The following is an 11,985-nucleotide window of genomic DNA, read 5'->3' on the forward strand; positions in this document are numbered from 1 at the left end:
CAAAGTGTGTGTTTCCTGGCTAAGAGTAGCTCATGTCCAGTATTTTAGTTTGGGGGGCCTGCCCTGTTTTGGGTGGCATGTGTCCCTGTACCCATTCAGTTAGCATGCCTTCCTGAGAGCAGTCCTTGACAGTAGGGAACATGAGTAAATACAAGATGGAGGGAAACTCTCCATCTTTCAGAACACAGGGTCTGAGGTTTCTTCAGGTGTTGGCACAAGCAAGCATGCGCAGAGAGCAGAATGGAGAAGGAGCCTCTAACACAGTTTACTAGCCCTCCCTACAAACTGCTGACTCTGTTTCCACTCACCAGGAGAAAATGAAACAAGCTCTACTTTTGTTATCCATGTGGATGTCAGTCATGAGCACCCACGAGCCTCCCCGCCCCTAAAGCTCCTAATGCCAGCCTTGCTGTATCCTCAGAGCCGCCCCTGAGGCTTAGAACTCTCAATGCATCACAGCATGGGCTTTTTGACTCTTGTTCGGAACCCCAGGGATACCTCTGGAGGACCATGTCATCCATCAGCCATTTCCGATGGGGGTTTGGGACGACTCCACCTCCAAATACCTCATCGATTCATTCATCCACTCAGCACTTTGAACACTACTTATTCAACACAGATTTATTGAGCTATTATACACAAAAACACTCTTCTGGGTATCATCCTGTGCACTCCTTGGTCCAATGCCAAGGGTTAGCCATTAGAATATGGGATATAGAAAAATATAAGACAACATATTTCCTCAAAGAGGCCAGATAAGACTTATATACACAGTGTAGTAAGAATAAGGAGTTATCTTCCTGCTGCCTTTGAAACAAGAACTAAAAAGGAGTGAGACCAAGACTTGAGGTTAGAGTGAGATCTTCCAGTCCAGTTCCTGGCAGTCCAGGCTGTGTGGGGACAAGTTCAGCTGCCACGGCTAATAACTTTGGGGGAGCTGGTTCAGGGCCTTGAATTCTCCAGGTACACTTAAAATGGAAATCTCCAACACAGGCTCCCTTCTGAAACACCTACTGAATATGACTTGTCATCCTTCCATGGTGAGAATTAGAGCTCAGAAATACCCCCTCCTTTTTTTTTTTTTTTTTTACAGTATTTATAAGAATATCACATTGAAAATAAGAAAGCATAATTAACATAACACACCAGCTCAAGGGCATTGGCTCATTCTACAACTTTTGTCTGGATCAGGGCTGGTATCTTAACCAACTCCCCTGATCCTGGGACAACTTTCAGCTCAGATAAGAGGGAAGTAATAATAACAGCTAAGTTTGTGGGCTTCTCGCTGTAGGCCATTCCCTAAGAACCCAGCATCCATTTAAGAAAGCATAATTAACATAACACACCAGCTCAAGGGCATTGGCTCATTCTACAACTTTTGTCTGGATCAGGGCTGGTATCTTAACCAACTCCCCTGATCCTGGGACAACTTTCAGCTCAGATAAGAGGGAAGTAATAATAACAGCTAAGTTTGTGGGCTTCTCGCTGTAGGCCATTCCCTAAGAACCCAGCATCCATTAACTCACTGAATACTGAGCCAACCTTCTGAACTAGAAGCCACTATTATTCTCATATTAGAGAGTAGGATTTTGAGGCACAGAGAGGTTTATTAACTTGCCTGAAGTCCCACAACAGAGTCAGGATCCTAACTCAGATTGTCGAGCACCAGAACTTATGTGCCTCCAAGAAAGAAAAAATAGCACTTAATTGCGAGCTTTAGGCCCCTGGTAAGATCCACATTGTGCCCCAATGTCTTGTGAAGTTAAGTGAATGATGGAGTAAGGGTGTATATATTGCAATTCAACCTGTCAATCTGACCAAAGAAATCAAAAAGTATTTTTCCTTAAATTTATTTCCAAACTTAAATGGGGCCAACACTCTGTTCATACAACAACTTTGATTTTTTAATTTGATTAATAAATTGTAATCTCTAGTATCATACAACTTGAAATAAAGTTTCATCCACCCCACCCCAAGAAATATGACATGGTTAGTGATGACATAGAATTTAGAGTCCTTTCTTGGATCTCTTGAAGGCTGGGCAGTTTCTAGGGACAATGATGATCAACATACATTTTGGGATATCCTACACTAACGCAAAGAGGAGAAGCACTTTGGAATACTTTAGTAACCCCCTTCAAGGCTCTCCTTAATGTCTATTTTTTCAATTGATTTTATCTGAAAAAAAAAAGTGATGGGATGGTAAATGTACCACCTGATTCTCTCAGATTAAAAGCAGAGCTGGGTCCCCCACCTCGTGCTGGGGGCCTTGCCTCCGAAGGGCCTTCCATGAGCTGCAGAGGTGGCCCCTCAGTGGACTGCCAAAGCATGAGTAGGCCCAGTGTCTGCCTAATTCTTGCAGATCCCAGTGAATGCTGCTTCCCAACACACTGGGGAATGGTTCATCTGGGAGAACTGAGTTTCAGAATTTGATTTTTTTTTACCCTAGAAATGGCAGTTCAGCTTCTCTTCCAGGATTAGAATAATCGTAAAAGAAATTGTTCACACTGAGCTCCACGTTCATTCCTATAAAATGAAATCTGAAAAAAAAAAAATCCCTTTCTACATTTAGTGGCTGTTCAGAATGAATGTTGCTGTCATAATTTCTGGATGACAGATAAATCCCATAAGATGACTGAAGGTTAGCCAAGGAAGCTTGCCCTCTCCCAGCTTTGTCCAGAGGGAATGAATCATTTTGCTGTGCAGAGTCATTAACACACCTCCACACTCTAATTGCCTCTGTAAGTCCTCTCTGCAATGGGAGAGATTCAAGCTGATTTTGTAAAGGCCTGGTTATTTTTAAGAAAATAAAATGAAGACTATAAATTTAAAGTCAATAAGTATGGTATCTGCTGATGGAATTAGGACCTGATATGACAGAGAGACATAAACTCACCATGTTTATGGGAGCAGTGCCATTGATTTGTCTTCCATGCTTTAGTCACCCTTCCATCCCTGTGAATAAAACGAATGAATTCTTGAAGACTCTCGAGCTGCAACTGCTTTTGGAGCCAGGGTTATGTCCAAATCTCGCCATTTTATGGCAAGAATTGATTTCCCACACTTCAGATTCATAACCTTTCTTGACCTAACCCCCTCTGAGATCAGAGGCACTCATTCCCCTGGTTGTTGAGAATGTTGCAGCTGATGGCTCTCAGATGCATCCTCAGGAATTGCCCTCTGCAAAGAGAGCAGCCTTGTCTGAGGTCCCACTCCCTTCCTGGGCAGAACATCAAATGGCTGGTCACAGCAGAGCTGATGCCCTTCCCTCCAAGTGCAGTGGCTCTGAAGGGTCATCTCAGGCCTAGAGGTCCTAATGGGAACTAATTGTTTTATTGTGACACAGAATCTCTCCTTGACCAAACTCTAGCCAGGTTCCTCTGAACCCTCTTCTCAACTAGGACTCAACCTTGGCCTATAAAGACTTGAACAAACACTAACATAATTTTTAAAAGTGCAAGGCCACATCCCGAGGATAACCCTAGCCCCCTAAGAGTACATGCCTCAAAAACTCAAGGCTGCCAACAGAATTGACCATTTCTTCCAGCCAGCACCTGAAGATGGGGCCGTCTCTCAGACTCTATGGGAGGGAAGGAGCCTAACTTCGATAAGGACCAGGGAGCAAATTCAGATCATTTTCATATAGGCCACCCCTCCCCCACTCTTTTTAATTTTTTACTTTCCCAATTCTACTAAACCCCACTCACCCCTCCCTGTTCCCTCATTCTCCCTTTAAAATGCCCAGTCACCTCTGTACAGCTCTGTATGAATCAAAGTTGAGTTCATGTTGGATTTTCTTCTCTATTGCAATAGTACGTTCCTGATTAAAATCTGTCCTTACCATGTTAACTATTGTCTGGCTTTGCTTATATTTGACAGTTGCAATGACGTCTCAGTTCAGCTTCTGCCCAGTGAGTCTCCAGCCCTAATCCTGCTTATTTAACTCCTTCAGGTTGATCCTGAGAGCACTCCCCAGTAAACTTCCTGCAAGTCTCCTTCTCAGGATTTGCTCCTAGGGAGCCACGGTATTCAATTCTAAGAGACTCACTGAGCTCTCCAAGGGAGCAAGTATCAAAGGATTCCAAGGACAGAACTTGGGGTGCTGTAATATTCAGAGGTCCAGGAAACAAGGAGAAAGGAGCGGAGTGACAGAAGGAACAAGCAGTGGGGGAGGGTGTCAGCCAGGAGAGTGTGCTCCTCATGAGGCAGGGGAGGGTTTGCAGAAGAGAATGATTCTCTTTGTCACACTCTGCTGGTAGTGAGATAAGGACTGAAAGCTGACCTTGGGATTGAGCAATGCCAAGTCGTTGTTGTCGATGATGATGGAGATGATTGTCACTGGACTAGAATGTCACCTTTTCCAGAATGCCCTCAAATATGTTACTTTGTTTAATCATAACAATAACCATGGGGAATAGATGGGCTAGATGTTTATTTCACTTATAAGTATGGCATATCAATTAGGCTTCTCCAGAGATACAGAATCAATAGGAAAATTATGCAGTTAACCCTTGAAAAATTCAGGGATTAGGGTGCTGACTTCCCACACAGTCAAAAATCTGCATATAACTACAGTCATGGGGACATATGGGGTTTCCCAATCTCAGTGTAAACCCTTGAACAACACAGCTTTGAACTGCACTGGTCAATTAAAATGCGTGGGTCAATTAAACTTTAGTCAATTGAATAGCACGGGTCAATTGAAAAAAATCTGAATATAAGTGGACCCATGTAGTTCAAACCTGTGTTGTTAAAGTATCAACCTGTGTTGTTATAAGGAATTGACTCACATGATAATTATGGAGGCTGATAAGTACCAAGATCTGCAGGGTGAGTCAGCAAACTAGAGACAGGAGAGCTGATGGTGTAACCCAGTCTGAGTCCAAAAGCTTGAGAATATGAAGAACCAGTGGTATAAATTTCAGTTCAAAGGCTGACAATCTTAAGATCCAGGAAGAGCTGATGTTTTAGTTCAAGTCTGAAGGCAGGAAAAAGCTAATGTTTCAGTTCAAAGGCAGTCAGGTGGGAGGGCTTTCCTCTTACTCAAGGGAGGGTCAGGCTTTTTGTTCTATTCAAGTCTTCTACTGATTGGATGAAGCCCACCCACATTAGGGAGGGCAATCTGTTTTCCACAGTCTACTAACTTAAATATTAATCTCATCCAAAACACTATCACAGAAACACCCAGAATAATGTTTGACCAAATAACAGCATCTTGTGGCCCGGTCAAAGTGACACATAAAATTATCCATCACAGATGGTAAGACTGAGTTTTAAGAGATGAAACATGACTTAGCCTTTTGGAGGGGAAGCAGGAACAGGGGAAGTTGTACCCCAAAGCAAAGCTGGGCTGGTACCTGCTTTGCCAGGAGGTATGGTGATGGCTGCCACCATGCCCCACTAGCACCCCTCCCTGGACACATTCCACAGCTTCTGGCCATGCCCATGTCCACCTGGCTCCCAAAGCCAAGCCTCTCCTCTAGAACCTAACCTCTATACAAAAGGAGAACTTAGTAGAGAAAGGGGAATGGATGCAGCAAAACAAACCCGCCTTCCACTCAGCTAATTTTTCCTTGAATAACAAACAGTTCCCTCAAGGAAGCAATGGAGCAGCCATGCAAAGAAGCCACATTATCAGCTGGTAGGCAGCAACAATCCTAGGGGTCAGAATTGCCCTGAAGGGAGCATCTCATTAAGAATTCTGGCCTCAGAGAGAGGAAGAAAGTACGTGCTGGGTACACAGACCACCCTTTGGAGTTTTGTACATTAGGGCCCAATGCCCCAAAGATTTGCCAAACACACAATTTACTAGGGTTACATGGGAGGAGGGGTGCTATAACTGACACACACTCATTTCTCTCACTGGTCAAGACAACTGCTGTACGCCCTTGGGTCTGCCAGCTCACCCAGACAGGTGACCAGCTCCCTTTATTTGCCTAAGATTTCAGAGCCTGATTCAAGGATTGAAGCTCTGTCAATTGTAACCATTATTGACCTCCCTCCCATTGGGTCTTAGAGTCCCTGTCAGATATGCTAAGGGTGCAAACTGAGATAGATTGCCTCTATGAATTCTTAAGACTTTGACACACTTTCCTTTCAGAGATGTGCCCATCAAATTGATTGAATGTGATTTGGGGTCAAGTAAATCTGATTCTCCATTGACTGTCATTATAAAATGTAAGAGGTGTCTTGAAACAAACAAATTATCCCCATAGACTGAAATAAGAATGTTGATGAGAAAAACTTAGCCTCTCTGGGTAAGCTTGGCTAGTAGACACTTGTTCCACTCCCTCAAGGATTCTCTTTTTCTTCCCTGACCGTGGGAAAACTGGCTTATTGCCCATTTTTCAAGGCGCCTCTCCCCAGCTGGCCAGCTTGCTCTCAGACAGATTCTGAGTTCATTCCTCTACCACAGTTACCACCCCTTCTCTCCACCTTGGATTCCCCAGCACTCATTTGACTCTAAATCTAACTTTAGCTCCATGCCAACTCCTGCTGCCTCACCACCTGAAACCCACAAATTCTCCACAAATAGAGATGATCATCAACATAGTCGTAATAGTATCTGCCTATTTCAACTCCTAAGTAACTTGAATGCAGGTGAGTCTCCTCACTTCCACTGGTGTCATCTCCTTCGGGTCACCATGGTCTCCACCTAGACTGCTGCACACTTCTCCCTGACCACATCACTCCCAGTCTTTTCTCTGCAGGGCCAGTAGATAGATGGATTCTTCTTTACATGCAAATCTGATGATGTCACTTCTCTAATTTGCCCACAGGACAAAGTTTAAGCTTTATTCCATGGCTTCCTGGACCCTGCATGGGTCAGCTTTACCCTCCTTTCCAGCTCATCACTGACCACTTGTCCCAGAATTCAAGGCTTTAGGACTTAATACTTCTTTTTCATTTCTCAGATTCACATTGTTTCCTCTTGACTAGTATGATACCTTTTCTACTCTCCAGCTGTCCTCCCTGGACAGCCTGGCCAATTCTTACTCTCTTTGCAGCCACAGCTCTGAGGCCACTTCCTCCAGAAAGCCTTCTCTGACCTCTCAAGTCTGGCGTAGTCTTTCTCTGCTCTCATATATCTTACATGACCCCATACAGTGCTGTCAGGGCCCATTTGTTTATCTGTATCCTCCACTAGAACTGACTATAGGTTTCATGAAGAAAGAAACTGTACCTTTTTTTCACCATTTTACCTCCAGCACCTAGCACAGTTTTCAGTACATGGTAGGTGCTCAACAAAAATCTGTCCAATAAATGAACGACCATTGGGAGGAGTCAATAAGATAATTCAATAAGATAAAGTGTCTGAAAGAACTTATTCTCATTTAAGTACCTGTAGGCCAAAATCTAGCCCACAGCCTGTGTTTGTAAATAAAGTTTTATTGGCTCACAGCCACACCCATTGGTTTACTATTATCTATGGCTGCCTTCCAGCTACAATGGCAGACTTGAGTTGTTGTGACAGAGACCATTTGGCTGCAAAGTCTGAAATATTTACTATTTAGCCGGTTATGGAAAAGTTTATTGCCCCTGGTCTAGATCTCAGCATAAACACGTCTGACCCAAAGTGAAAAAATACATAAATAAAAGTTTATTAGTCAGGGCTCTACTGGAGGGAATTGAAGCGCTGTCCAATTAATTCACTCTCCAAGCAAGGATTTCTTTTATTTGTATTATTCGGGTAGTTTTATCAACTACCCCCTCCCTAAGATTCTTGGCAATATCTCTCCCTAAGTGGAGTTAACTAACTCTTTCAGGATCTACAATGGCATTGAGAATCCCCTTCTCTGATATTCTAATTACCCTGTGGGAGCCATACTAAGTTTAATTCACCCTTAAAATAAGTATGAGCTATTCCTGTGTCGGCAGAGCTGAATCACCAGGCCAGCTATATGAACTCACAAACTCAAAGCTAGTCCCTTCCCCGTGGCGCTTGGAGGCCTCAGGAGCAGGAGGAGCCTGTGCTGAACTCACAGCTGGGGACAGGTTAAGAAAGGCCATCCTCACCACCTAGATGCTCATGTGGAGTCACAGGTGCAGTCTGTCTCTAGATTCATGTCCATACTGAGGAAGGGGTATGTTCCTAGCCAGAACAGTGAAAGAGTATCCAAATTTCCCTCTACAAAAGGCTGCCCTGGGGAAATTTTGCTTTATAATGTGTGCAAGCCCTCTAAAAACGGGGACGAGGGCTAGAAGAATTACTAAGCAAATTGCCTCCACAACGGCATAAGGAAATGTCACAGGCAAAGAGTGGCATTCAGTCTCCTCCCTGCATACCAGCCCAAGACAGGGTGAGGTCTCCGAGGATGGCAGGAACCCTGTTGATGCAAAGATAAAAGACTTCCTATTTGACCTCTATGGGCAAAAAGGACAAGCGCTAAAGTGCAATTACTGAAGTTCAGGAAGACAGATTTTCCAAGTCTGAAGCAGACTACAGCTGACTTCTGGATGGGGACGCAAAGTTAATTTTAAAGTATCAACTAGTTCCTGTAAGAATGCTTTTGTTTGTTTCTTTGTTGTTTGTTTTACTATTTGCCTATTTTCCATTTGCCAAGACTATTCTTTGTTTTTGTGGGGTTTTTTTCCCATATAGACAGCCTGAGATCATCAAAATATTGATTCAGATATTATTTCTGGGACTAACAAGATGTCAAGGGTCTGGAAACCATCTGTGTTTCCTTCAGCAGGTGGACGAAATCCCCTCAGTCAAAGAGAAATAAATAACATGGGTGGAATGCTCACTTATGGCTGTTCATCATGCACAATGTTTTACAAGTAATCAAGTAATCAGGTAATCCTTGTAAATCCTCAGTAATCCCTGCAGGGATCCTGTGAAGTGGCTGTTAGTGAAACACACACACCCATAATACAGATGAGAAAACCTAGGCATAGATAAATCAGGTGCTCAAGTTAAATTTCTTAGTCTGTGCTCCGCTCAAGGTAAATTTCTTAGTCTGTGCTCCATCCAAAGCAGAGCCCAAGACAGATTCGGGTACAAGTAGGTAGTTTAGGAGTTAATCCCCAAAAATCCGGGGCATAGAGAGAAGGATAGGGAAGAAGGGAGTCACATAAGCATGTGCTATCATATGATAAAATGCAAGCAGAATGGCTCCCAGAACTGTGCAACTGAAAGAGAGCATGCAAGTATCAGCGTCACCTCTCTAGGGCACAAAGCAAACAGACCTGCAGTAGTCTCTTGAGGCAGTACTCTTTTGAGGTGCTCCTAAGCTAAGATGAGGGGACTGAGGGTGATGCGCAAGCCAGGGGTGCCTGCTGCAGTAACGAACGAAAAAGAATTCAAGTCCAAGTATCTCTGACTCCAGATACCACCCTCTCCACACTACCTTCCCATTCAGCTGTCCTTGTGAGCAAAGCTCTGTCTGGACTGCCTGGAAGACAGGAGGCCTTGCCTGGCATTGGCAGCCTTACCCGCTATCCACTTGGTAACTTGATTCCAAGTGTAGTGAGGAAAACGGGCCCATGGGCCCCATGGAAATGCAGTTTGCTCTGCCAGCATGGTGAAGATAGTCTGCCTTGATGAAGCTAGACACACAAAAGCCCAAAGCCATTTTTCAGGCTGTGCACTGTACAGCCCAAGGGAACACTATTCCTAGTGTAGTCTAAGTGAATGGCGGCTCCGAAGGTTGTGCAGAGAACAGCCTGAGTAATTATATATAGTGGCCCTGAACTCAGTATTTTCACTGTCCACTTTTCCGAAGGTGCATCTGCTCTCAGATGCTCTGGGCCACTTGCCCTCACATGGGGACCAATCAGTATAACTCCTTCGCCAATCTCAGCTGCCCCCTGGTTCCCATCAGTTGTCGGTGCACCATTCCTAAATGACACTGATCACCCATTTGCCTCCCATACCCTGTTGAGCAAACCCAGGTCACTTCTGAAAGAAGGTGATGTAATGTGACCACTGGAGAATGTCTGCTACCAAAGAACCCTCTTTGAGGAGGACCGTGATGATTTCCAGGCCCAGGGAGGTTAAAGTCAGTTTTGCTGGGAGAGTCCCACTGTGAATAAGAGCCAGCTGCCCCTTTCTCCACAGCCAGCATTAGAAACTGGCACCATTGTCACGAAGTAGAGAGAGGAAGTGGAGGGGCAGGGGAAAGAACACTGCTCTCCAGTTGCTGTACTTTCAGAGACCATAGACCATCTGCCTTCTTTCAGAAACATGACAATCATTGTCCAAGATCCATCTAGGATTTAATAGGAACCTGAATATTGTGTTCAGAATGCCAAATGTTATACCTTAAGTAAAAGAAGTTCCTAAGAGATTTCCGAAAGATAAAATTAAAAGCTCATGCTGAAAACACGTCTGTTCTTTTTTTTTTTTTCCCTGCAAAATTGCAGTTAAGCAATCTACGTTAACTCACTGGTGAGAAATAAATGTGTAGTTAATGAAAACCTACAAGTTGTAGGGCTCAATTCTGCAATCCATCCAAGTCTTCCTGGACACCCATGGCATCACAGATTATCTACAAATATTCATAGAACCCGTGGATGTCCATTTTCATGCAAAAAGATATTTAGTCATTCACTGCTCAAAGGCCAGGTGCTGTCCTGATACAAAGTTGAAGAGATTTAATCCCCACCCTTAGAGGCTCACACTTGAGGATCAGGGGGCACAGGACAAATAATATATAATAGTTACAACACATGGGACAAATACTACAACAGAAGAGTGTTTTCTTTTGTTTTAAGTACAACAGAAGGGCCACACTAATGCTTCCTGAGTAACTCAGGAAAAGAATTAGTCACAGAAAGAACATTTCAGTTGGGTCTTGAAGGGTGAGTAGGAGTTTTCCAGGGGGCATGCGAAGCAGAATAAGAAATACATTCAAAGGTTTAGAAATTTAAAGCATTGTGGTATATTCAGAGGGTTTAAATAGTTTTCTGTGATGGGAGGATGGGATACAAGAGGCAAAGGATGAGAAATCAAAAGATGTTATATGAGCTAAGGCTGAAAATCTCTGTTGGGATCCCACTACAATAATAGCTTCAGGATGTTTCTCCCAGGGACCTTGATGGCTGCGTTAATTATATGGAGATTAGGATTAAACTAAATAAAATGCAACTAGCCAAAATGCAACTTCTGCCTCCTTAAAAATAAAAGGAGGTAGCAGTCTCTCAATGAGATTTGAAAAGCAAGGGACTCTTTGTCCCTAATATCTTCTTTACCAACCTGACCCAAGACTGGAAATGTCGCCATCTGAGTGCGATACCTTTGGATCATAAAGGCTTTTCAGTCTTCAGTGTACCTTAATAAAAATGCAAATAGCCTGGGAGGTGAGAGCACCCTAATCCTTGTGCTTTGTACTGTATTTTCCTGATTCTGTTATTGACCATTCATGTTTCCACTCCGTGAAATCCTTGCTCAGTGCTTTTCCTAATCTTTCTATTGAATTATTTCTCATAGATCTGTAGTAATTCTTCACGTCCTTTGGTTGATAAGCCTTTGTCAGTTATATGTGTGGCAAGTATCTTTCAGTTTAGTGGGCTGTCTTTGATGAACACCTAACATATCTCTCTGCTAGCACCTCACCTGGGATCACTGACTTTTGTGCCTGACAAATGATCAAGAGCTAGGTTAGGACCCAAGAAGGAGTCCCTGGCCTGGAAGCGGAAGTTTAGGCATGGCGTAGAGAGGATGAAGTCCAAGAGCTTACCTCAGAACTACTTACAAGACCTTCAGGGTTTGGCATTTGCTCACTTCTCTTGCCAGGCTCACCTCCTCTGCCCAGATGTTCAAGCCACAGTAAACTTTTCAGATCTCTGAATGTGCCTTACTCTCTCTGCCTCGGGGCCTTTTCCCACGGTAATCCTTCTACCAGAGCCTCTTCCCCAGCTCCTCCTCCAATCCTTTCTACCTGGGAGGTTCTACAGGTCTGTCAGTTCGCACTTGGTTGTCCTCTCCCAGTCATATCAGGACCCAGTTAGATTCTCTCCCATAGGCTCCTAGAGGAGACT

This window comes from Pteropus alecto, unplaced genomic scaffold (assembly GCF_000325575.1).
Source record: "Pteropus alecto unplaced genomic scaffold, ASM32557v1 scaffold121, whole genome shotgun sequence".
Lineage (NCBI taxonomy): Eukaryota > Metazoa > Chordata > Mammalia > Chiroptera > Pteropodidae > Pteropus > Pteropus alecto.